Source organism: Mauremys mutica, chromosome 2, assembly GCF_020497125.1.
Source record: "Mauremys mutica isolate MM-2020 ecotype Southern chromosome 2, ASM2049712v1, whole genome shotgun sequence".
Lineage (NCBI taxonomy): Eukaryota > Metazoa > Chordata > Testudines > Geoemydidae > Mauremys > Mauremys mutica.
Genome location: NC_059073.1, coordinates 295,974,103 through 295,999,372, shown reverse-complemented (window position 1 = coordinate 295,999,372; position 25,270 = coordinate 295,974,103). Strand labels below are relative to the sequence as shown.

The 25,270-nt window shown below is 60.1% G+C and overlaps 1 protein-coding gene across 1 annotated transcript in view; it reads left to right on the top strand.

The window, feature by feature from the left end:
* Window positions 1-25,270, top strand: part of KCNH2 (potassium voltage-gated channel subfamily H member 2) — a 176,625-nt gene that overhangs the window by 14,970 nt on the left and 136,385 nt on the right. The window lies entirely within an intron of this gene.

The window sequence follows — 25,270 nt, the reverse complement described above, 5'->3', positions numbered from 1 at the left end:
TGTGAGCGGGGCCATGGGGCTTGGGGCTGTGAGCTCTCAGTGGGGCGCTGTGAGGCGGCCGTGGGTTGCTGGGGCTGGGGGCTCTCTGTGGGGCGCTGTCAATGGGGCTGTTGGGTGCTGGGGCTGGGGGCTCTCTGTGGGGCGCTGTGAGCGGGGCCGTGGGGTGCTGGGGCTGGGGGCTCTCAGTGGGGCGCTGCGAGCGGGGCCGTGGGGCGCTGGGGCTGGGAGCTCTCAGTGGGGCGCTGTGAGCCGTCCGTGGGGCGCTGGGGGCTCTCAGTGGGGCGCTGCGAGCGGGGCCGTGGGGCGCTGGGGCTGGGGGCTCTCAGTGGGGCGCTGTGAGCCGGCTGGGGGCTCTCAGTGGGGCGCTGGGGCTGGGGGCTCTCCGTGGGGCGCTGTGAGTGGGAACATGGGGGGCTGGGGCTGGGGGATCTCAGTGGAACGCTGTGAGCCGGCTGGGGGCTCTCTGTGGGGCGCTGTGAGCCGGCTCGGGGCTCTCTGTGGGGCGCTGTGAGTGGGGACATGGGGCGCTGGGGCTGGGGGCTCTCAGTGGAGCGCTGTGAGCTGGCTGGGGGCTCTCAGTGGGGCGCTGTGAGTGGGTACCAGCGGGGCTGGGTCTGGGGGCTCTCAGTGGGGCGCTGTGAGCCGGCTGGGGGCTCTCTGTGGGGCGCTGTGAGTGGGGACATGGGGGGCTGGGGCTGGGGGCTCCCTGTGGGGCGCTGTGAGCCGGCTGGGGGCTCCCTGTGGGGTGCTGTGAGTGGGGACATGGGGGGCTGGGGCTGGGGGCTCTCAGTGGGGCGCTGTGAGCTGGCTGAGGGCTCTCAGTGGGGCGCTGTGAGCTGGCTGGGGGCTCTCAGTGGGGCACTGTGAGCTGGCTGGGGGCTCTCAGTGGGGCGCTGTGAGTGGGGACATGGGGGGCTGGGGCTGGGGGCTCTCAGTGGGGCGCTGTGAGCTGGCTGGGGGCTCTCTGTGGGGCGCTGTGAGTGGGGACATGGGGGGCTGGAGCTGGGGGCTCTCAGTGGGGCGCTGTGAGCCGGCTGGGGGCTCTCAGTGGGGCGCTGTGAGTGGGGAGATGGGGGGCTGGGGGCTCTCAGTGGTGCGCTGTGAGCTGGCTGAGGGCTCTCAGTGGGGCGCTGTGAGCCGGCTGGGGGCTCTCTGTGGGGCGCTGTGAGTGGGGACATGGGGGGCTGGGGCTGGGGGCTCTCAGTGGGGCGGTGTGAGAGGGGACATGGGGGGCTGGGGCTGGGGGCTCTCCGTGGGGCGCTGTGAGCTGGCTGGGGGCTCTCAGTGGGGCGCTGTGAGCGGGGTGGGGGCTCTCAGTGGGGCGCTGTGAGTGGGGACATGGGGGGCTGGGGCTGGGGGCTCTCAATGGGGCGCTGTGAGCTGGCTGGGGGCTCTCTGTGGGGCGCTGTGAGCCGGCTGGGGGCTCTCTGTGGGGCGCTGTGAGTGGGGACATGGGGGGCTGGGGCTGGGGGCTCTCAGTGGGCCGCTGTGAGCTGGCTGGGGGCTCTCAGTGGGGCGCTGTGAGTGGGGACATGGGGGGCTGGGGCTGGGGGCTCTCAGTGGGGCACTGTGAGCTGGCTGGGGGCTCTCTGTGGGGCGCTGTGAGTGGGGACATGGGGGGCTGGGGCTGCGGGCTCTCAGTGGGGCGCTGTGAGTGGGGACATGGGGCGCTGGGGCTGGGGGCTCTCTGTGGGGCGCTGTGAGCCGGCTGGGGGCTCTCTGTGGGGCGCTGTGAGGGGGGACATGGGGGGCTGGGGCGTTGGGCTCTCAGTGGGGCGTTGTGAGCTGGCTGGGGGCTCTCTGGGGCGCTGTAAGTGGGGACATGGGGGGCTCGGGGTGGGGGCTCTCAGTGGGGCGCTGTGAGCTGGCTGGGGGCTCTCTGTGGGGCGCTGTAAGTGGGGACATGGGGGGCTGGGGCTGGGGGCTCTCAGTGGGGCGCTGTGAGCTGGCTGGGGGCTCTCTGTGGGGCGCTGTGAGTGGGGACATGGGGGGCTGGGGGCTCTCAGTGGGGCGCTGTGAGCTGGCTGGGGGCTCTCAGTGGGGCGCTGTGAGCTGGCTGGGGGATCTCTGTGGGGCGCTGTGAGCCGGCTGAGGGCTCTCTGTGGGGCGCTGTGAGTGGGGACATGGGGGGCTGGGGCTGGGGGCTCTCAGTGGGGCGCTGTGAGTGGGGACATGGGGGGCTGGGGTTGGGGGCTCTCAGTGGGGCACTGTGAGCTGGCTGGGGGCTCTCTGTGTGGCGCTGTGAGTGGGGACATGGGGGGCTGGGGGCTCTCAGTGGGGCGCTGTGAGCCGGCTGGGGGCTCTCTGTGGGGCGCTGTGAGTGGGGACATGGGGGGCTGGGGCTGGGGGCTCTGAGTGGGGCGTTGTGAGCTGGCTGGGGGCTCTCTGTGGGGCGCTGTAAGTGGGGACATGGGGGGCTGGGGGCTCTCAGTGGGGCACTGTGAGCTGGCTGGGGGCTCTCTGTGGGGCGCTGTAAGTGGGGACATGGGGGGCTGGGGCTGGGGGCTCTCAGTGGGGCGCTGTGAGCTGGCTGGGGGCTCTCTGTGGGGCGCTGTAAGTGGGGACATGGGGGGCTGGGGGCTCTCAGTGGGGCGCTGTGAGCCGGCTGGGGGCTCTCAGTGGGGCGCTGTGAGTGGGGACATCGGGGGCTGGGGCTGGGGGCTCTCAGTGGGGCGCTGCGAGCTGGCTGAGGGCTCTCAGTGGGGCGCTGTGAACCGGCTGGGGGCTCTCAGTGGGGCGCTGTGAGTGGGGACAGGGGGGGCTGGGGCTGGGGGCTCTCAGTGGGGCGCTGTGAGCCGGCTGGGGGCTCTCTGTGGGGCGCTGTGAGTGGGGACATGGGGCGCTGGGGCTGGGGGCTCTCTGTGGGGCGCTGTGAGCCGGCTGGGGGCTCTCTGTGGGGCGCTGTGAGTGGGGACATGGGGGGCTGGGTCTGGGGGCTCTCAGTGGGGCGCTGTGAGCCGGCTGGGGGCTCTCTGTGGGGCGCTGTGAGTGGGGACATGGGGCGCTGGGGCTGGGGGCTCTCTGTGGGGCGCTGTGAGCCGGCTGGGGGCTCTCTGTGGGGTGCTGTGAGCTGGCTGGGGGCTCTCTGTGGGGCGCTGTGAGTGGGGACATGGGGGGCTGCGGGCTCTTTGTGGGGCGGTGTGAGTGGGGACATGGGGGGCTGGGGATGGGGGCTCTCAGTGGGGCGCTGTGAGCTGGCTGGGGGCTCTCAGTGGGGCGCTGTGAGTGGGGACATGGGGGGCTGGGTCTGGGGGCTCTCAGTGGGGCGCTGTGAGACGGCAGGTGGCTCTCTGTGGGGCGCTGTGTGTGGGGACATGGGGCGCTGGGGCTGGGGGCTCTCATTGGGGTGCTGTGAGTGGGGACATGGGGGGCTGGGGCTGGGGACTCTCATTGGGGCGCTGTGAGTGGGGACAGGGGGCGCTGGGGCTGGGGGCTCTCAGTGGGGCGCTGTGAGTGGGGACATGGGGGGCTGGGGCTGGGGGCTCTCAGTGGGGCGCTGTGAGTGGGGACATGGGGGGCTGGGGGTGGGGGCTCTCAGTGGGGCACTGTGAGCTGGCTGGGGGCTCTCTGTGTGGCGCTGTGAGTGGGGACATGGGGGGCTGGGGGCTCTCTGTGGGGCGCTGTGAGTGGGGACATGGGGGGCTGGGGCTGGGGGCTCTGAGTGGGGCGTTGTGAGCTGGCTGGGGGCTCTCTGTGGGGCGCTGTAAGTGGGGACATGGGGGGCTGGGGGCTCTCAGTGGGGCGCTGTGAGCTGGCTGGGGGCTCTCTGTGGGGCGCTGTAAGTGGGGACATGGGGGGCTGGGGCTGGGGGCTCTCAGTGGGGCGCTGTGAGCTGGCTGGGGGCTCTCTGTGGGGCGCTGTGAGTGGGGACATGGGGGGCTGGGGGCTCTCAGTGGGGCGCTGTGAGTGGGGACAGGGGGGGCTGGGGCGGGGGGCTCTCAGTGGGGCGCTGCGAGCTGGCTGAGGGCTCTCAGTGGGGCGCTGTGAACCGGCTGGGGGCTCTCAGTGGGGCGCTGTGAGTGGGGACAGGGGGGGCTGGGGCTGGGGGCTCTCAGTGGGGCGCTGTGAGCCGGCTGGGGGCTCTCTGTGGGGCGCTGTGAGGGGGGACATGGGGCGCTGGGGCTGGGGGCTCTCTGTGGGGCGCTGTGAGCCGGCTGGGGGCTCTCTGTGGGGCGCTGTGAGTGGGGACATGGGGGGCTGGGGCTGGGGGCTCTCAGTGGGGCGCTGTGAGCCGGCTGGGGGCTCTCTGTGGGGCGCTGTGAGTGGGGACATGGGGCGCTGGGGCTGGGGGCTCTCTGTGGGGCGCTGTGAGCCGGCTGGGGGCTCTCTGTGGGGTGCTGTGAGCTGGCTGGGGGCTCTCTGTGGGGCGCTGTGAGTGGGGACATGGGGGGCTGCGGGCTCTTTGTGGGGCGGTGTGAGTGGGGACATGGGGGGCTGGGGATGGGGGCTCTCAGTGGGGCGCTGTGAGCTGGCTGGGGGCTCTCAGTGGGGCGCCGTGAGTGGGGACATGGGGGGCTGGGTCTGGGGGCTCTCAGTGGGGCGCTGTGAGCCGGCTGGGGGCTCTCTGTGGGGCGCTGTGTGTAGGGACATGGGGCGCTGGGGCTGGGGGCTCTCATTGGGGCGCTGTGAGTGGGGACAGGGGGGGCTGGGGCTGGGGACTCTCATTGGGGCGCTGTGAGTGGGGACATGGGGCGCTGGGGCTGGGGGCTCTCAGTGGGGCGCTGTGAGTGGGGACATGGGGGGCTGGGGCTGGGGGCTCTCAGTGGGGCGCTGTGAGTGGGGACATGGCGGACTGGGTCTGGGGGCTCTCAGTGGGGCGCTGTGAGTGGGGACATGGGGGGCTGGGGCTGGGGGCTCTCATTGGGGCGCTGTGAGCTGGCTGGGTGGTCTCTGTGGGGCGCTGTGAGTGGGGATATGGGGGGCTGGGGCTGGGGGCTCTCAGTGGGGCGCTGTGAGTGGGGACATGGGGGGCTGGGGGCTCTCTGTGGGGCGCTGTGAGCCGGCTGGGGGCTCTCTGTGGGGCGCTGTGAGTGGGGACATGGGGGGCTGGGGCTGGGGGCTCTCAGTGGGGCGCTGTGAGCAGTCAGGTGGATCTCAGTGGGGCGCTGTAAGTGGGGACATGGGGGGCTGGGGCTGGGGGCTCTCAGTGGGGCGCTGTGAGCTGGCTGGGGGCTCTCTGTGGGGCGCTGTGAGTGGGGACATGGGGGGCTGGGGCTGGGGGCTCTCAGTGGGGTGCTGTGAGCTGACTGAGGGCTCTCAGTGGGGCGCTGTGAGCCGGCTGGGGGCTCTCTGTGGGGCGCTGTGAGTGGGGATATTGGGGGCTGGGGCTGGGGGCTCTCAGTGGTGCGCTGTGAGCTGGCTGGGGGCTCTCAGTGGGGCGCTGTGAGTGGGGACATGGGGGGCTGGGGCTGGGGGCTCTCAATGGGGCGCTGTGAGCTGGCTGGGGGCTCTCTGTGGGGCGCTGTGAGCCGGCTGGGGGCTCTCTGTGGGGCGCTGTGAGTGGGGACATGGGGGGCTGGGGCTGGGGGCTCTCAGTGGGGCGCTGTGAGCTGGCTGGGGGCTCTCAGTGGGGCGCTGTGAGTGGGGACATGGGGGGCTGGGGCTGGGGGCTCTCAGTGGGGCTCTGTGAGCTGGCTGGGGGCTCTCTGTGGGGCGCTGTGAGTGGGGACATGGGGGGCTGGGGCTGGGGGCTCTCAGTGGGGCGCTGTGAGTGGGGACATGGGGGGCTGGGGCTGGGGGCTCTCAGTGGGGCGCTGTGAGCTGGCTGGGGGCTCTCTGTGGGGCGCTGTAAGTGGGGACATGGGGGGCTGGGGGCTCTCAGTGGGGCGCTGTGAGCTGGCTGGGGGCTCTCTGTGGGGCGCTGTGAGTGGGGACATGGGGGGCTGGGGGCTCTCAGTGGGGCGCTGTGAGCCGGCTGGGGGCTCTCAGTGGGGCGCTGTGAGCTGGCTGGGGGCTCTCTGTGGGGCGCTGTGAGCCGGCTGGGGGCTCTCTGTGGGGCGCTGGGAGTGGGGACATGGGGGGCTGGTGCTGGGGGCTCTCAGTGGGGCGCTGTGAGTGGGGACATGGGGGGGCTGCGGTTGGGGGCTCTCAGTGGGGCACTGTGAGCTGGCTGGGGGCTCTCTGTGGGGCGCTGTGAGTGGGGACATGGGGGGCTGGTGCTGGGGGCTCTCAGTGGGGCGTTGTGAGTGGGGACATGGGGGGCTGGGGGCTCTCAGTGGGGCGCTGTGAGCCGGCTGGGGGCTCTCTGTGGGGCGCTGTGAGTGGGGACATGGGGGGCTGGGGCTGGGGGCTCTGAGTGGGGCGTTGTGAGCTGGCTGGGGGCTCTCTGTGGGGCGCTGTAAGTGGGGACATGGGGGGCTGGGGCTGGGGGCTCTCAGTGGGGCGCTGTGAACCGGCTGGGGGCTCTCTGTGGGGCGCTGTGAGTGGGGACATGGGGGGCTGTGGCTGGGGGCTCTCAGTGGGGCGCTGTGAGCTGGCTGGGGGCTCTCTGTGGGGCGCTGTAAGTGGGGACATGGGGGGCTGGGGCTGGGGGCTCTCAGTGGGGCGCTGTGAGCTGGCTGGGGGCTCTCTGTGGGGCGCTGTGAGTGGGGATATGGGGGGCTGGGGGCTCTCAGTGGGGCGCTGTGAGTGGGGACATCGGGGGCTGGGGCTCGGGGCTCTCAGTGGGGCGCTGCGAGCTGGCTGGGGGCTCTCTGTGGGGCGCTGTGAGTGGGGACATGGGGGGCTGGGGCTGGGGGCTCTCAGTGGGGCGTTGTGAGCTGGCTGGGGGCTCTCTGGGGCGCTGTAAGTGGGGACATGGGGGGCTGGGGCTGGGGGCTCTCAGTGGGGCGCTGCGAGCTGGCTGAGGGCTCTCAGTGGGGCGCTGTAAGTGGGTACATGGGGGGCTGGGGCTGGGGGCTCTCAGTGGGGCCCTGTGAGCGGGCTGGGGGCTCTCAGTGGGGCGCTGTGAGTGGGGACATCGGGGGCTGGGGCTGGGGGCTCTCAGTGGGGCGCTGCGAGCTGGCTGGGGGCTCTCAGTGGGGCGCTGTGAGTGGGGACATGGGGGGCTGGGGCTGGGGGCTCTCAATGGGGCGCTGTGAGCTGGCTAGGGGCTCTCTGTGGGGCGCTGTGAGTGGGGACATGGGGGGCTGGGGCTGGGGGCTCTCAGTGGGGCGCTGTGAGCTGGCTGGGGGCTCTCTGTGGGGCGCTGTGAGTGGGGACATGGGGGGCTGGGGCTGGGGGCTCTCAGTGGGGCTCTGTGAGCTGGCTGGGGGCTCTCTGTGGGGCGCTGTGAGTGGGGACATGGGGGGCTGGGGCTGGGGGCTCTCAGTGGGGCGCTGTGAGCTGGCTGGGGGCTCTCTGTGGGGTGCTGTGAGTGGGGACATGGGGGGCTGGGGGCTCTCAGTGGGGCGCTGTGAGCTGGCTGGGGGCTCTCTGTGGGGCGCTGCTCCCAGTGCCACGTCAGTACTCGGCAGCTGCAGGCTGGATGCTTCTTCCACCTTTGTTTATGTGGGGCCGGGGCCGGGGCCAAATGCTGTTTCAGGTCAGTGCTGCCGTTGCCTGCTCAGGCCCCTCCCTGGGGAGAAGGCCCCGGGGGCGGCCTGGCAGTGACTCTCCAGAGGCTGAGGGTTCCCAAGAGGGCTCGGAAAGATGCCACATCCGTCGGGGCGGGACGTTTTCCAGTCAGTTCCAGCCGTTGTGCCTCTGGGGTTCGTCCCTCGTTTCCCAGTATGACCCCTAAGTAGTTTAGCTCTTGCTGTACCCGCTGGGCCTTGGCTCTGCTAGCCTGGCATCTGGGATGAGCTGTAACTTCTTCTTCGAGTGATTGCTCCTATGCATTCCAGTTAGGTGTGCGCGCCGCGCGTGCACGGCTCTTCAGAAGATTTTTACTCTAGCAACTCTGGCGGGCCGGCTGGGCGCCCCCTGGAGTGGCGCCGCTATAGCGCAGGATATATACCCCAGCCGGCCCGTCCGCTCCTCGGTTCCTTCTTTCCGCCCGTGACGGCCGTTGGAACAGTGGAGCACAGCTCAGCTGACCTCCACTTCCCTAGCTACTCGTAGTTTTCTCTCGTTCTGTTTATAGTTGTAGTTAACTCTGTTTGTTTGTAGAATAGTATAGTGTATTTATTTTACAGGGGTTGGGGTTTATCCCCTTCCCCTCACCCGGGGCTGGGGCCGATGCCCGGTCCACAGGGTTTTCTAATGCTCAGCCGGCCACAAGCCGCTGCCGACAAGAGATCTTCTCCTAAGTGCCTCGAGGGATCTTACCTCACAGATAAGTGCTGCATTTGTGAGGCCCTTAATCAGTGAACAAAGGGGAGCGGGGCTTTCGTTTTAAACAGCTCCTGAGGGAGGCAGCTCTTGCTCCTCCGCTCTCGGCGCCGAGCGCTAGTTAGTTTTCACGGCGCGCTCCCTCAGCACCGGACCGCCGGTGCCGCCAAGGCCTCCTGGCACCACCGTCGCTGACTCCGACGTACCCTCGGCATGGACCTCTCTCCTGGAGGATGAAGAGTTACTCCGACCAGACAAGAGCCGTCGAGTCCGGTGCTGGAAAGCTCCCCGGTACGCACCGTGGTCGAGCTCGCCCGGAAGCTGCGTCCGAGCCGCCTGCTCCGCAGCCGAGCGCTATGCTCAGTCGGATCACCCGGCACCAATGTCTGCCGCGGCACCGACAATATCCGCACCTTTCACTCCGGCCAGGCAAGAGCCGTCGAGTCCGGTGCTGGAAAGCTCCCCGGTACGGACCGTGGTCGAGCTCGCTCTGAAGCTGCGTCCGAGCCGCCTGCTCCGCAGCCGAGCGCTATGCTCCATCGGATCGCCCGGCACCGATGTCTGCCGCGGCACCGACACGATCCGCACCTTTCACTCCGTCCAGGCAAGACCCGTCGAGTCCGGTGCTGGAAAGCTCCCCGGTATGGACCGTGGTCGAGCACGCTATGAAGCTGCGTCCGAGCCGCCTGCTCCGCAGCCGAGCGCTATGCTCCGTCGGATCGCCCGGAACCGATGTCGGCCGCGGCACCGACAATATCCGCACCGTTAACTCCGGCCAGGGAAGAGCCGTCGAGTCAGGTGCTGGAAAGCTCCCCGGTACGCACCGTGGTCGAGCTCGCCCGGAAGCTGCGTCCGAGCCGCCTGCTCCGCAGTCGAGCGCGATGTTCAGTCGCATCGCCCGGCACCGATGTCTGCCACGGCACCGACAGTATCCACACCGTTAGCTCCGGCCAGGCAAGAGCCGTCGAGTCCGGTGCTGGTAAGCTCCCCGGTACGGACCGTGGTCGAGCTCGCTAGGAAGCTGCGTCCGAGCCGCCTGCTCCGCAGCCGAGCGCTATGTTCAGTGGGACCGCCCAGCACTGATGTCTGCCGCGGCACCGTCAATGTCCGCACCATTAACTACGGCCAGGCAAGAGCCGTCGAGTCCGGTGCCGGAAAGCTCCCCGGTACGGACCGTGGTCGAGCTCGCCCTGAAGCTGCATCCGAGCCGCCTGCTCCGCAGCCGAGCGCTATGCTCCGTCGGATCGCCCGGCACCGATGTGTACCGCGGCACCGACAATGCCCGCACCATTAACTCCGGCCAGGCAAAAGCCGTCGAGTCCGGTGCTGGAACACTCCCCGGTATGGACCGTGGTCGAGCTCACTATGAAGCTGCATCCGGGGTGCCAGCTATGGTCGAGCTCACTATTCCCTCCACGCCGGAGACAGTGTCCACGGCGAGGGGGCTGATTGCAACGGCAGCATCTACGCTGCCTCAACCCCCGGCACCGCCGGTGGGGGTTACATAGTCGATGGGCAAGCCTGCCTTGATCAGACCACCCTACCTCGGCACCGCACAGCGGCACCGTTCAAGGTTGCGGTTCCGCAGATGTTCTCGGTCCCGTCACCGATCTAGGTCTCGGCGCCTTCTCCCTGTTGGTACCAGTAGTGCTCGCGGCACCGGTCAGCATCCCGTTCGCCGGTCCGGGACACTCAGCTCCGATCAAGCCTCAGGCACCGCCCTCGGTCGACCGCCCGGCACAGCTTTGGTGGCAGGTCCCGTTCTCGGTACCGGTCTGTCTACCGGTACCGATCCCCGGTGCCGCATCGAGCGACGTCAGTTACAGACGGAGACTCTACCAAGAGCTTTCAGCTCCTCCAGGGCCATCCAGCCACGCATCAGTGTCGTCCCGTGCGGACAGTTCATATGCGTAGCACTCTGTTTTCCGATGTGCCCTCCAGAGTCTTCGAGGAGACCTATCAGTGGGCATTCTGGACGCCGTGGGTGTACTACCACGCCAGAGGCGTACCGGTGATCCCATCTCGCTCAGTTCCCTCCGAGCTCTGGGTGCCAGAGGTGACAATTAGTCGTCCCCGTCCGACCGGTACAGAGCAACCCCCGGTTCGGCACCGGGCTCCCAGATCCCACCGGATCAGGAGGTCGTCCAGGAGCTCGAGCCCACACAGGACCCGCTTGTCCCGGGCCTTTCTTCTTCCTCCTCCCCAGATGAGGCGGGGGCAGGAACATACCCCTCCGGCCCTCCTCTAATCGAAATGCGACCAGCCCCTAAATCCAAAGAGGCTGGGCGTGTGGTCTTACTGGGCCATAAGATGTACCCGGAGGGGGCCCTGCAACTTCGTGTAGCGAACCAGCAAGCCCTGCTTATCCGCTACTGTGGGTGGCGGTGGGCAAATTTACAGAGTCGGTTCTTCGGAACTCCCGTCAAGAGTTCGATGCCCTCCTGCAGCAAAGGACGGAGCTGGAGAGAGCTTCCCTCCAGGCCTCGTTGGACGCAGCTGACTCCGCTGCCATGACTCTGGCCTCGGGTGTTGCCACGCGGCGCGTTTCAGGACTCCAGTTATCGAGCCTTCCCTCGCAGCTGCGGCACGCTATACAGGACTTGCCCTTCAATGGCACAGGCCTGTTCTCTGACAACACTGGCCCTAGGCTGCAGAACCTAAAGGGCAGCAGGGTCACTTTGCTCTCTCTTTCTCTCGGCATGCACACGCCGGTAATTCAGCGCCGACGCTTCCGTCCCCAACCTCCGCTCTTACCCTGCGCCTTGACAAGGTCAGGACATGGCCAGCGGGCGTGGCTTACACGGTCGTGGCCATCAATCCGCACCCCAAAGGAGCCAGAATTAGGGTCCTTCTGACCACCAATGGGGCAAAAGCCTACCCATCCTCGCCCCTCCTAAGGACCCCTCTCACGAGCGATTCCTCTGGCAAGAGGTGCGGACGCTCCTCCTCATCGGAGCTATACAGGAGGTACCTAAGGGCGAAACCTATTCCCCTAAGCGAAGGGAGGTCTCAGACCTATCCTAGGCCTGCAGGAACTCAACAAGTCACGATGCAGATGAGTTCCGCATGGTACCCAGGGCGACCGTCATCCCATCCTGGGATCCCGGAGACTGGTACGCCGCCCTCGATATGAAGGGCGCATGTTTTTCACGTTGCCATTTCTCTTCCACACAGAAGGTACCCTCGGTTTGGGGCCTACCATCGTTATTCCCAGTATACGGCCCTCCCGGTTGGCCTCTATACAGCCCAGGGGTATTCAAGGTGCATGGCTGTAATCGCTGCCTTTCTTCGCCACCGTCTGATACACGTTCTCCGTGTCTAGACGAGTGGCTCATTCGAAGAACCCCCGGGCCCAAAGTACCAGTCATGTGGGCATCGACACGAACCTTTTCCTGTGTCTAGGCCTGATGATCAATAGTAAAATCCACTCTGATTCCCATATAGGGAAGGGAATTCATTGGGGCCGTCCTGGACTCCAGACTCGCCAGAGCCTGCTTTCCTCAGCCTTGGTTTCAGGCGAGGGTAACAATTGTACAAGGTCTACGGACCTTCCCGCCAACTTGGGCTCGCTCTTGCCTCGGTTTCCTGAGTCACATGGCTGTCTACACGTTTGCAACTAAACATACCAGGCTTTGCCTCTGTTCACTTTAATCGTGGCTCACCTGGGGGTGCCACCCGGGCAGAGATGGCATACTCGTGGTCGTCTCGTTTCCACCGAGCAGCCTAGGCTCCCTCGACCGGGAGTCGGCGTCCTCCCCGGTGTATCCGGGGATGCTGTTTCACTCACCCCTCGGGGTCCCTCGTGACAGACAGCCCATCTCTCGGCTGGGTGCGCACCTGGTGTAGTTTTGCACTCACGGCCTTCGGTCAGCGCAAGAGCTGGCCTTACACATCAATGTCCGAGAGCTGAGAGCAGTCTGCCTTGTGTACCAGGCGATTCAGCTGGCGGATCGTCTCAGCAGATCCTTCCTGTCTCACAAGTGGTGGTTTCCTCCCGTCTTTATCTATTCCGTTTTCCAGAAGTGGGTCTTCCCCCGCATAGCCCTCCTCGCTTTCGCGAGAACGGAAAGAGGGAGAGAAATTCTCCTCGTTCCAAGGCCTCTCCCCAGGCTCGGTCTTGGAGGATTTTCCTGAGGCCATGGATCAGCCATCTGCCGTACGCTGTCCACTGTCCCCGCTGGTTCACAAGGTCCTGCTCAAACTCCGCAGGGACAGAGTGCCCCTGATCGGGTTCGCTCCAGTGTAACCTGGGCAGCACTGGCACACCATGTTGCTACACCTGTCGGTAGCAACCCTCTTGGCACAGACCCCATGACGCGGAATCACGACAACCTTCACCACCCGGTCTTGTAATCCCTGCACCTCACAGCAGGACTCCTGCGTGGCTAAACCGATCCGAGTTACGTTGTTCGGCCTCGGTTCTACAGGATTCTCCGGGGTGGTACTTTAATCGAATGGACGAATTTTCTATCTGGCCGAGTGGAAGCGTTTCTCATGCTGCTCCGAAACGCGCAATGTTTCTCCCGCCGAGATCCCGCTCCGTTCCATCTGGTTCCTCAGGGCTTGGAGCGTTTATGCACCCCCCCCCCCAGTGGGGCCCCGCCATAAACCTGGCTCTTCAATCTGGTTCTACCCAGTTTTATGACTGCCCTATTCGAGCCAATGTCAACATGCTCATTGATATAACTGTCCTGCAAGGCAGTTTCCTGTAGTCTTTCCTGCGGCCAGACGAGTCTCCGAGCTTCAGACTCTCACAATAGGCCCAAGGGATACTGTGTTCCTCAAGGACAAGGGCAGTTATTACCACGTCCGACCTGCCTCCCTAAGGAGGTGTCGGCCTTTTATATCCACCAGGATATCTTCCTTCCGGTCTTCTTTCCGAAGCCACTCTCTGTGCAAGGAGAGCAACGGTTGCCCTCCTTCGACATCTGCAGCGCGTCCGCAATCTATATCTAGCGGACAGAGCCCTCTCGTAACGCCCCCACAGCCTTCATCGTACCGGCATACCGGACGAAGGGCATACCTGTCTCCTCCTAGAGGATTTCATCTTCAGTGACGTTGTGCATCTGCACCTCTTCTGTTTTGGCCCATGTTCCATAGAGCCACCTTGCTGCACATTCCGCCAGGGCTCACGCTTCTCAGCTGCCTTCCTGGCTCGCATTCCCTTTTGGGGGATGTGTTGTACACCTACCTGGTCCTAGGTCCACACCTTTGCCTCATTGGTCCCGGAGTCCAGAGCTGTTGCAGCCTCTGGCTTAGCGGTTGCGTTCTGCAACATCTAACTCCGACCCCACCGCCTACGTAAGGCTTGGGAATCACCTAACTGGAATGCATAGGAGCAATCACTTGAAGAAGAAAAGACGGTTACTCACCGTAGTAACTGTTGTTCTTCGAGATGTGTTGCTCCTATCCATTCCAGACCCGCCCTCCTTCCCCACTGTCGGAGTAGCCGGCAAGAAGGAACTGAGGAGCGGACGGGCCGGCTGGGGTATATATCCTGCGCTATAGCGGCGCCACTCCAGGGGGCGCCCAGCCGGCCCGCCGGAGTTGCTAGGGTAAAAATCTTCCTAAGAGCTGTGCACGCACGGCGCGCACACCTAACTGGAATGGATAGGAGCAACACATCTCGAAGAACAACAGTTACTACGGTGAGTAGTATATTATTGCCATTATATAAATCCATGGTACGCCCACATCTCGAATACTGTGTACAGATGTGGTCTCCTCACCTCAAAAAAGATATTCTAGCACTAGAAAAGGTTCAGAAAAGAGCAACTAAAATGATTAGGGGTTTAGAGAGGGTCCCATACGAGGAAAGATTAAAGAGGCTAGGACTCTTCAGTTTGGAAAAGAGAAGACTAAGGGGGGACATGATAGAGGTATATAAAATCATGAGTGATGTTGAGAAAGTGGATAAGGAAAAGTTATTTACTTATTCCCATAATACAAGAACTAGGGGTCACCAAATGAAATAAATAGGCAGCAGGTTTAAAACAAATCAAAGGAAGTTCTTCTTCACGCAGCGCACAGTCAACTTGTGGAACTCCTTACCTGAGGAGATTGTGAAGGCTAGGACTATAACAATGTTTAAAAGGGGACTGGATAAATTCATGGTGGCTAAGTCCATAAATGGCTATTAGCCAGGATGGGTAAGGAATGGTGTCCCTAGCCTCTGTTCGTCAGAGGATGGAGATGGATGGCAGGAGAGAGATCACTTGATCATTGCCTGTTAGGTTCACTCCCTCAGGGGCACCTGGCATTGGCCACTGTCGGTAGACAGATACTGGGCTAGATGGACCTCTGGTCTGACCCGGTACGGCCTTTCTTATGTTCTTATGAGTAACCGTCTTATCTGCTGGGTGAGCCTACCAGCCTCCTCCCTCGGGGCTCCAGGCGCCCGTGTATCAGCAGTGGAAGAATTTACGCCTTTCAGGGTTTCAGGTGTCCATTTTCCCCACATTTTAACCACATGGGAGGGACAAATTGCAGGTGTGTTATGGAAACCCCAGGGTGTCACGGACTCACCGGTTGTGCCCACTCGTGGCCCCGTGCGGTCCGTGGGGGGGGCCCCTTTCAGGGCGACAGCCCTTCTCGGGGGGCCGCTCTCTGCCGGGGTCAGGGCCCTCCACCTCCTGCAGCCGCACCTCTCTGAGCCTCAGCACGTCTGTCTCTGCCGTGGGCCCCCTCAGGGAGTCCACGCGCTCTGGACCCCCCGATCTCCCCACTCGCAGAGGGGTTGATGCCCCCAAGTGATTTCCCTGTGTACACCCCCCCCTGAATTTCCCAACACCCCCCCCCCCTAGTTTTGTGAGCTAGTTACATAGCAATTTAGTGACTGTTTGGAAATCTGAATTTAAACTGAAACATTAATACACACTTTAAAAGCTTATACAGTGTATGATAAAATATGTGTATCTGAAAAAGTATCATAGATTTGAAAAGTATGAACATAGACTAGCTTCCTTGCTTCCTTATACAGCTGTTTTTTATGCTGTCAGTGCATTCATTGCGGTGATGTTGGCCAACCTAATAATTTCAAATGATGATTTGTAAGCCAAAGTCTAAATGAGTTCTCCCTGACAGCTAGTGATGGGCTGGGGGGCTAAGGTTTCAGGGCCAGATTATATTTACATTCACACCTAATCTACCTAGGGATCCAGCAAACAGAGCTGTGTTGCCCAAGTGATAGATTTTGGCTGGGGTTGGGTTACAAACCACTTGAATGTGGGGGAAGGGGGGATGAAATGGTGTTCTTATTGTATGAGTAAAGGGCAGTAGAACTGTACTTAGTCTGTGATGATTGAGGGCATCAAGAGAGAGGGTGGGGACCTGTCCCTCTCCACTGTTTAAAGACAGAGCTGATTAGGCTCCATAGAGAGTCTTTTGTTCTGTTAAGTGACCACTGCAGCTGAAATCACTGACAATCAGGTCTAAGTGCTTAGTCCTGTTGTGGGGACAGTGTTCCTGTGGGTACAGTGTTTTTGTGTAAGAGACAGCCCAGACTGCACTAGCAGCGAGGTTCCCGCACTGAGAGCTCAGCTGAAATCACTGAGAACTGGTGGAACCTCAAGAGACCAACTCGCAGAGGTCACAGTGGTAGGTGACAGCAGAAGGTGACTGTGCAGGGCCATTGGCAACAGAGTGGTGGAGTGAACGGTGGCACAACGAACAGCCGTGGCCAGAGCGAACTGTGCCTTTTTGTCCCCCACCTGGGAGGTGAACTCACGTGAAAGCACCTCTGAACTCTGAGTCTCCACTGACCAAGGACAACACCGGTGAGTGGAGTGCGGTGGAGGGAAAAGTGAGGGGCATGTTAAATAAACATTTGTTTGCTGGACTATATTTTAGTCACTTTGCTCCAGAATGCTGGATTTGTGACTGGGAATGGAAACGTATATAAATATGTTTCCCAGTAGGCCAAGATTTTTAAAATGCAGTATTTGCCAAGGTTGTTATCTCACATTGTTGCTATCTTGGGAGGTCATTATGTTGGGGAGTTTCTGTACTAAACATTTTTATTATAATTAATTTTTACATAAGAATGGTCATACTGGGTCAGACCCATGGTCCATATAGCCCAGTACCCTGTCTTACAACAGTGGTCAAGGCCAGGTGCCCCAGAGGGAATGAATAGAACAGGGAATCATCAAGTGATCCATCCCCTGTTGCCCATTCCCAGCTTCTGGCAAACAGGCTAGGGACACTCAGAGCATGGCGTTGCATCCCTCTCATCCTGGCTAATAGCCACACATGGACCTGTTCTCCAGGAATTTAACTAGTTCTTTTGCATCCGAAGAAGTGGGTATTCACCCACGAAAGCTCATGCTGCAAAACGTCTGTTAGTCTATAAGGTGCCACAGGACTCTTTGCTGCTTCTACAGAACCAGACTAACACGGCTACCCCTCTGATACTTTAAAAATCCTGTTATAGTTTTGGTCTTCACAGCATCCCCTGGCAAAGAGTTCCCTGGGTTGACTTTATATTGTGTGAAGAAATACTTCCTTTTGTTTTTTTTAAATCTGCTGCCTATTAATTTCATTGGGTGACTGCTAGTTCTTGTGTTATGTGAAGGATTAAATAAAATTTCCTTATTCACTTTCTTCGCACCAGTCAAGATTTTGTAGACCTCTATCATATCCCCATTAGTCATCTCTTTTCTAAGCTGAAAATTCCCAGTCACTTTAATCTCTCCTCCTGTTTCATACCCCTCATCATTTTAGTTGCCCATCTCTGTATCTTTTCCAATTCCAATATATATATATTTTAGGATGGGTGACCAGATCTACACACACTATTCAAGGTGTGCACGTACCATGGATTTATATAGAGGCAATATGATATTTTTCTGTCTTATTATCTATCCCTTTCTTAATGATTCCCAACATTGTTTGCTTTTGTGACTGTTGCTGCACATGGAGTGGATGTTTTCAGAGATCTATCCACAATGACTCCAAGATCTCTTCCTTGAGTGTTAACAGCTAATTCAGATGCCATCATTTTGTATGTATAGTTGAGATTGCTTTCCAATGTGCATTACTTTGCATTTATCAGCACTGAATTTAATTTGCCATTTTGTTGCCCAGTCACCCAGTTTTGTGAGATCCCTTTGTAGCTCTTCGCAGTCTGCCTGGGACTTAACTATCTTGAATAGTTTTGTATCATCTGCAAATGTTGCCACCTCCCTGTTTACCCATTTTTCCAGATGAATATGTTGAACAGCACTGGTCCCAGTACTGACCCCTCAAGGATACCACTATTTATCTCTCTCCATTCTGAAAACTGATAATTTATTCCTACCCTTTGTTTCCCATCTTTTAACCAGTTACTGATCCATGAGAGGACTTTCCCTCTTACCCCATGATGGCTCACTTTTCAAAAGTCAATTTAAATTAAATACATTTTTTAAATGTATATTTTTTTCAAAATCTAGACCTGTTATGTGTTTTGGTGGAACTTGCATTATTCTTATGTTAAATTTGCATAATCCTAACAAAACATTTATTTTATTCATATCTCTTTTATATATCTCATTGGTCCTGACACCCCCCCTGTAAATTCGAACACCCCCCCTAATTTCAATTCCTGGGGAAACCACTGATGCCCCCTGTTCTCTAGCCCGGAGCGACTCTCAGCCAGCGTAACACAGGAGGGTTTATTGAGGGTTGAACCCAGCTCAGGAAACTCTCAGGGCCTCAGGCCTGGCCTCCCTCAGCCCAGCACATCCCAGTCCCCCTGCAGCCAGGGGGGGCTCTGCCTGCTCCCCCCCTCCAGCCCCGAGCCCCCCTGCTTCCCAGCTGGGCCTCTGATACCCCCGGCCCCAAGCCCCCCCTGTCCATTGGCTTCTCTCCAGGGAAACAGGGTCGCCTGGGCCCCCTCTGCCCTCTTCTGTCCTCTGGCCCCTCGGGCTGGAACCGGCTGGTCAGGTCACCGGGGTCCTCTCCCCGCAGCCCATTGTCCCCCACTGGCCAGAACCGGCTGCGACTCCTGAGCCGGGTCTCCGGGTCACCAGGTCCCCAGTCGCTGGGGTTTCCATCCTCCAGGCCGTCGGACGGGGTCCCGAGTCTCTCTCCGGTCCTGTGTCCCAACAAACTCCCTCTCCCCTCCCCTCGTTAAACCAGTAACACCCGGGGACACTGAGTCCCACCCGCTCTGCATGTAACCCCCTGGGAAACACGGAAAAGCAAGAAACTCCCCCACTTGGTCACATGGGGGACCCCTGTGAAACACAACTGTTGGCCCCTGTCAGTGAACCCAAATTTGTACCAGGACTCAGGGTGCAAGGGGATGGCAGAGAAGGTATTTGCTACGTCTGTCACTGAGAACCACTCTGCTCCTGCTGCTAGTGCAGCGACTACTTGGGACTTGGCCATGACCGGGGCAGGGGCAGGGTTACTGCGTTTAAAATCCTCTAAAATCCACTGTCCTTCTCCAGGTCTTCCCACCCCCTTTCAGGCCAGGCCAGTACGGGGGGTTGGTACTCGCCATGTGCCCAGTACCACCCTGGTCCAACCACCTTTCCATGGTAGATTTTACTCCTTCCTCTGCCTCCTGAGGATACTGGGGTGACGCTGTGGAGGGGGTCAGGCCCTCGGATTAGAACCTCAGCATCAGTTTTCCCACATTCCAGTTTCTTGTCAGCCCATACGCTGGGTCACTTGTTCACCAGTGGTCCCCTTCTTTGGCCGCCCTCCTCCCGGGGCCTTACAGCCCACACCTGTGCACAGCGTTAATGCGGGGGGGGGGGGGGGGGATTCTGCTGGCCCAGAGGAACCCGTTGGCTAAATCCACAGCGAGTCGCCCCTTGTAAAGGTAAAACGTTCCCAATATTCCATCCTCCTCATTCCTAGCTGGATCCTGCTTCGTGACACATCACTCCCAGTTCCCTCTACGCGTGAGAAATGTTCCATTGTCTCCCCTGTGGATGATACTAGCTGTGCTGAATTTTCTGTTTCTACAGCTTCCCCGGGAAGCCACTGCTCCCCAGTCACACCAGTTAGCATAGTGGGGTGTGTTTGTCCCCCTAATCTCCCCATCATTGCCACTGCAATGGGACGCCCCCGTTTGTCGTACTGTAGTTGGGCCACTGTCTCGGGGGAGTCCGGGGAGGTGGGCACCACTATTGGGGTGGCGCCAATGGTTCGGGGTCCGCTCTGGGAGTTACAGGAACCCTCTTGCCTCTCTTAACTGGGCAGCCCTCTGCAGAACTCACTTGTGAGCTTCCCGTCCCATTTCTCTTCTGGTTCCCCTGCCACCGTGAGCTCCCTCCGTGCCTCCCCTCTCAATGTACCTTTCCCACCTTCAGCCAGACGTCCTCTGGTCTGCATCTGATACCCAGATCCATTTCCTCCTCTCCTGTCCCCGGCACCTCCCCCTAACATGCCACTGTGCATCTGGCCCTTTCCCCCGTTCCTCTTGGAGATCTGGGGGCCCGTTGTTGGCAAAAGTTACCACCTGGATGGGTTCCATTCTCCTGTCCCTGTTTCCTTATCCCGCGTGTCCCTGCGTGTCTCCAAAAGCTACAGCTGCTTGAAAAATCTCCCGTTTCAACTCCAGGGATCCTCTAGCTGGATCTCTGGGTCCTAAAATTACCTCCCTGCTTGAATTCAAACTGTCTAGCTTTTCAGACTGCATTGTTAAAGTATTGCAATCCGGTGGGTTCCAGTTCCTACTGGCACAACCCCGGCCGCCATGGCCAGGATCTCCTTTTTAGGGAGCTACAATTCCGGGGAGTCACAGGGCCCTGTTCTGTGACATGGGACAATCTCCCCGGTTCTCGGGCGGATATCCCTTCCTTCGCCCAGTCCCATCCGGGGCTCGCACCTAGCCGCCCCTCAGCACTGCATAGCACTGCCCAGGCGGAAGCACCAGTATAGGCCTGGGCTCAGGTGAAAGTAACTTACAGGACTTACCGGTACTGCCGGAGTCCGGAGGGAGGCGTGGCCTCAACCGGAAGAGGCGTGGCCTTACCCAGAAGAGGCGGAGCCTCTCAAGATTTAAAGGCCCTGGGGCAGTGGCTGTGGCTGGGAGCCCCAGGGGCCTTTAAACCAACCCGGGGCTCCCAGCTGCAGAGGTGACTGAATGGGGAGGGATCTGCACTGCAGCTGAAGCTGGGGGATGCTCGGGCAGCTGCAGGGAGCTCTGAGCCCTTTAAATCCCACACGCAGCTCCGGCTCCCAGCTGCAGAGGTGACTGGGAGCCCCTGGGGCTCACGGACAAATTAAAGGGCCCAGGACTCTGGCCACCGTGGAGCTCCGGGCCCTTTAAATCCACACCGCAGCTCCGGCTGGGATTTAAAGGCAGCCGTGGGAGCCCTGAGCCTTGCCGGGCTGGGGCCGGGATTTAAAGGGCTCTGGGCTCCCCACAGCGACGGTGAGCTCCGAGCCCTTTAAATCCTGCCCGCAGCTCCGGCAGGATATAATGGGCTCTGGGCTCCCCGCTGTGGTGGTGGCGAGCTCCAAGCCCTTTAAATCCTGGTCCCAGCCTGGCCGCCGGAGCTGCGTGCGGGATTTAAAGAGCTCTGGGCTCTCCGTGGTTGCGGGGAACTCTGAGCCCTTTAAATCCTGGTCCCAGCCCAGCCGCCGGAGCTGCGTGCGGGATTTAAAGGGCTCAGAGCTCCCTGCAGCTGCCTGAGCATCCCCCAGCTACAGCTGCAGTGCAGATCCCTCCCCATTCAGGTTTTTACTGCCAGTCTCAGGTGCTCACGCTCTCCTGTTTTCTCGGTTAAAGCTGTTGCCTTCTGTAGTGCTGAAGCTGCACTGGCACACTGAGGTGCCTTATACTGAGCCAAATTCTCCTTAACGACATCCAAATGGAGTCTGTAATCCTCCAGTGGCCTCTCCTGGAGTGCTCCCAGGCTGGAGAGATTAGTGACAGCTTTGCACAGTGCTCACCCAGCTGTGCTTTGATAGCCGCAGCCTTTGGCTTGGGATTCATGCACTCACAGAACGCGTCAACCCCCTTCCAGGCGGACTCAAGGGCATCTCTCCCCTGGAAGGAATCTTGTCCCCATGAGCACGTTCCTCGTTCTGCTGCCCATTTAGCGGGGGGGGGGGGGGGGGCTCTTCAGCTAACTCCCCCCGGTCCCTTTGCTTTGTTTCTTTTCCTGCCTGTTGCTTCAGGGTGAACGTTCTGCCAAGCAGGTAGCGACTCTTTCTGACAACCTGTCACTGCTATTGCTGTGTTAGGTCAGATCAGTTCGGTCCCAATGACCTTCGGCTGCCTGCGTGCTCCACCATGTTACCTGCACAAACGTATCCGTTACTCACGCACTCTAGGGCACCCACTTTACTGCCGTGTGTGCTCAAGGCGTAACCTTAAAAAGGGCTCTAGAGGTGATCCCGGCAATTACAGACCAGTAAGTCTAACATTAGTACCCGGCAAATTAGTTGAAACAGTCGTAAAGAATAAAATTATCAGACACATTGAAGAACATAAATTGTTGGGCAAAAGTCAACATGGTTTCTGTAAAGGGAAATCATGTCTTACTAATCTATTAGAAAGCGACAGAGTCCTGTGGCACCTTACAGACTAACAGGTGTATTGGAGCATGAGCTTTCGTCTGACGAAGTGGGTATTCACCCTCGAAAGCTCATGCTCCAATATGTCTGTTAGTCTATAAGGTGCCACAGGACTCTTTGTTGCTCTTTACAGATCCAGACTAACACGGCTCCCCCTCTGATACTAATCTATTAGAGTTCTTCGAAGGGGTCAACAAACATGTGGACAAGGGGGATCCAGTGGACATAGTGTACTTAGATTTCCAGAGAGCCTCTGACAAGGTCCCTCACCAAAGGCTCTTATGTAAATTAAGCTGTCATGGGATAAAAGGGAAGGTCCTTTCATGGATTGAGAACTGGTTAAAGGACAGGGAACAAAGGGTAGGAATTAATGGTAAATTCTCAGAATGGAGAGGGGTAACTAGTGGTGTTCCCCAAGGGTCAGTCCTAGGACCAATCCTATTCAACTTACTCATAAATGATCTGGAGAAAGGGGTAAACAGTGAGGTGGCAAAGTTTGCAGATGATACTAAACTACTCAAGATAGTTAAGACCAAAGCAGATTGTGAAGAACTTCAAAAAGATCTCACAAAACTAAGTGATTGGGCAACAAAATGGCAAATGAAATTTAATGTGGCTAAATGTAAAGTAATGCACATTGGAAAAAATAACCCCAACTATACATACAACATGATGGGGGCTAATTTAGCTACAACGAGTCAGGAAAAAGATCTTGGAGTCATCGTGGATAGTTCTCTGAAGACGTCCACGCAGTGTGCAGAGGCGGTCAAAAAAGCAAACAGGATGTTAGGAATCATTAAAAAGGGGATAGAGAATAAGACTGAGAATATCTTATTGCCCTTATATAAATCGATGGTACGCCTACATCTCGAATACTGTGTACAGATGTGGTCTCATCTCAACAAAGATATACTGGCACTAGAAAAGGTTCAGAAAAGGGCAACTAAAATGATTAGGGGTTTGGAGAGGGTCCCATACGAGGAAAGATTAAAGAGGCTAGGACTCTTCAGCTTGGAAAAGAGGAGACTAAGGGGGGATATGATAGAGGTATATAAAATCATGAGTGATGTGGAGAAAGTGGATAAGGAAAAGTTATTTACCTATTCCCATAATACAAGAACTAGGGGCCACCAAATGAAATTAATGGGCAGCAGGTTTAAAACAAATCAAAGGAAGTTCTTCTTCACACAGTGCACAGTCAACCTGTGGAACTCCTTGCCTGAGGAGGTTGTGAAGGCTGGGACTATAACAGGGTTTTCAGGGCCTTTTCCCAGTGAAAGAGCCTTGCACAGTAATATCCTTATCCTCTATTTATTAACAGTTACCAAGCAGAATACACATGCTAAGCACACAGCGCCATGCTCACCAATGCTGATCAGGCAGGCGGACTTTCCCTGCAAGGTCCGTCTCATCTGGATTCTGGGTGCTGCATGTCACGGTCGGGCAGAGGATTCTTAGCAGCTTTGATCTTAGGCTGTGACTTAGAGGTGAGTTCTTCTTCGTCTTCCAGGTCTTTCCTTCTTATCTTTCTGTTCCTTCCGCTGGTCTCCTCCTTGGACCCCAGCTTATATAGTGACACCTGAGTCCTGCTTAGCTGCACCTTAACCAGCCATTTCACTAAATGATTCCTAAGCAATTCTCTAACCCATCCTGACATGTTGTCAAACATCCTTTAGCCAATCCTACCCAGCACCTTCATTGATTTACACCTAGCAAAATCAGTTCTGTAACAGCCACACTCACAAACCAGACCGAGACCAGACGGATAAACCGTAGAGAAATGGGGTCCGTAAAGGCAAAACGATAATAAAGTCGGGATTTCACAGCCACAGCTGTTGAGAAGTGATTTCTTGCAGGACGGACGCCATCAAAGAAAGTTTTCTTTAACCATCTTAAGCCCCGTTTCTGTATCTGGTGATGATGGGTGCTACTGGGACAGGAGCCTTCTGAACAGCCCGATGTGACATTTTTCTAATGTCATTTAGGTGGAATGTGGGGATGTGACTTTCTGGTGCTTAGCTGATGGCTGCTGCTCTCCGGATATGGCTGCAGACAAAGGCCTCAGACCTTAAACTGTGGCTACAGGAAAAGGCCTTATCCTTACAGCTCTGTGGTGTCACTGGGGCTGGGAGCTCTCAGTGGGGCGCTGTGAGCGCGGCCGTGGGGTGCTGGGGCTGTGAGCACTCAGTGGGGCGCTGTGAGCGTGGCTGTAGAGGGCTGTGAGCTCTCAGTGGGGCGCTGTGAGTGGGGCTGGGGGGCGCTGGGGCTGTGATCTCTCAGTGGGGCGCTGTGAGCGTGGCTGTAGAGGGCTGTGAGCTCTCAGTGGGGCGCTGTGAGAGGGGCTGTGGGGCGCTGGGGCTGTGATCTCTCAGTGGGGCGCTATGAGCTGGCCGTGGGGTGCTGGGGCTGGGAGCTCTTAGTGGGGCACTGTGAGCCGGCCGTGGGGTGCTGGGGCTGGGAGCTCTCAGTGGGGCCTGCGAGTGGGGCTAGGGGGCGCTAGGGCTCGGAGCTCTCAGTGGGGCGCTGTGAACGGGGCTGTGGGGTGCTGGGGCTGGGGGCTCTCAGTGGGGCGCTGCGAGTGGGGACATGGGGTGCTGGGGCTGGGAGCTCTCAGTGGGGCGCTGTAAACGGGTCAATGGGTGGCTGGGTCTGGGGGCTCTCAGTGGGGCGCTGCGAGTGGGGACCTGGGGTGCTGGGGCTGGGAGCTCTTAGTGGGGCGCTGTGAGCCGGCCGTGGGGTGCTGGGGCTGGGAGCTCTCAGTGGGGCGCTGGGAGCGGGGCCATGGGGCGCTGGGGCTGGGAGCTCTCAGTGGGGCGCTGCGAGTGGGGCTGGGGGGTGCTGGGGCTGGGAGCTCTCAGTGGGGCGCTGTGAGCCAGGTTGTGGGGTGCTGGGGCTGGGAGCTCTCAGTGGGGCCTGCGAGTGGGGCTGGGGGGCGCTGGGGCTGGGAGCTCTCAGTGGGGCGCTGTGAGCGGGGCCGGGAGGCGCTGGGGCTGGGAGCTCTCAGTGGGGCTGGGGGGCGCTGGGGCTGGGAGCTCTCAGTGGGGTCTGCGAGTGGGGCTGGGGGGCGCTGGGGCTGGGAGCTCTCAGTGGGGGTCTGCGAGTGGGGCTGGGGGGCGCGGGGGCTGGGAGCTCTCAGTGGGGCGCTGCGAGTGGGGCTGGGGGGTGCTGGGGCTGGGAGCTCTCAGTGGGGCGCTGTGAGCCAGGTTGTGGGGTGCTGGGGCTGTGAGCTCTTAGTGGCGCGCTCGGTTCTTGGGGGGAGTTGGCCCCCCGGTGCTGCTCCCCCCCCCCCGTGAGCTCCGGGCAGCGAGTCCCCCGAGACAGCCCCTGAGGGAGACTCGGCCGCTCGCAGGGATCAGGGCCCCTCACCCAGCCCCGGCAGGGACGCTCCCAGCGCGGGCACAGCCGGGTTCACTCGTTAGCTGGCGCCCGGCCTAGGGGCCCGTCGGGCAGCCCGGGGCAGTGAAGGGTGAAGCAGGGTCCGTCCTGGCCAGCCCCGAGCCCA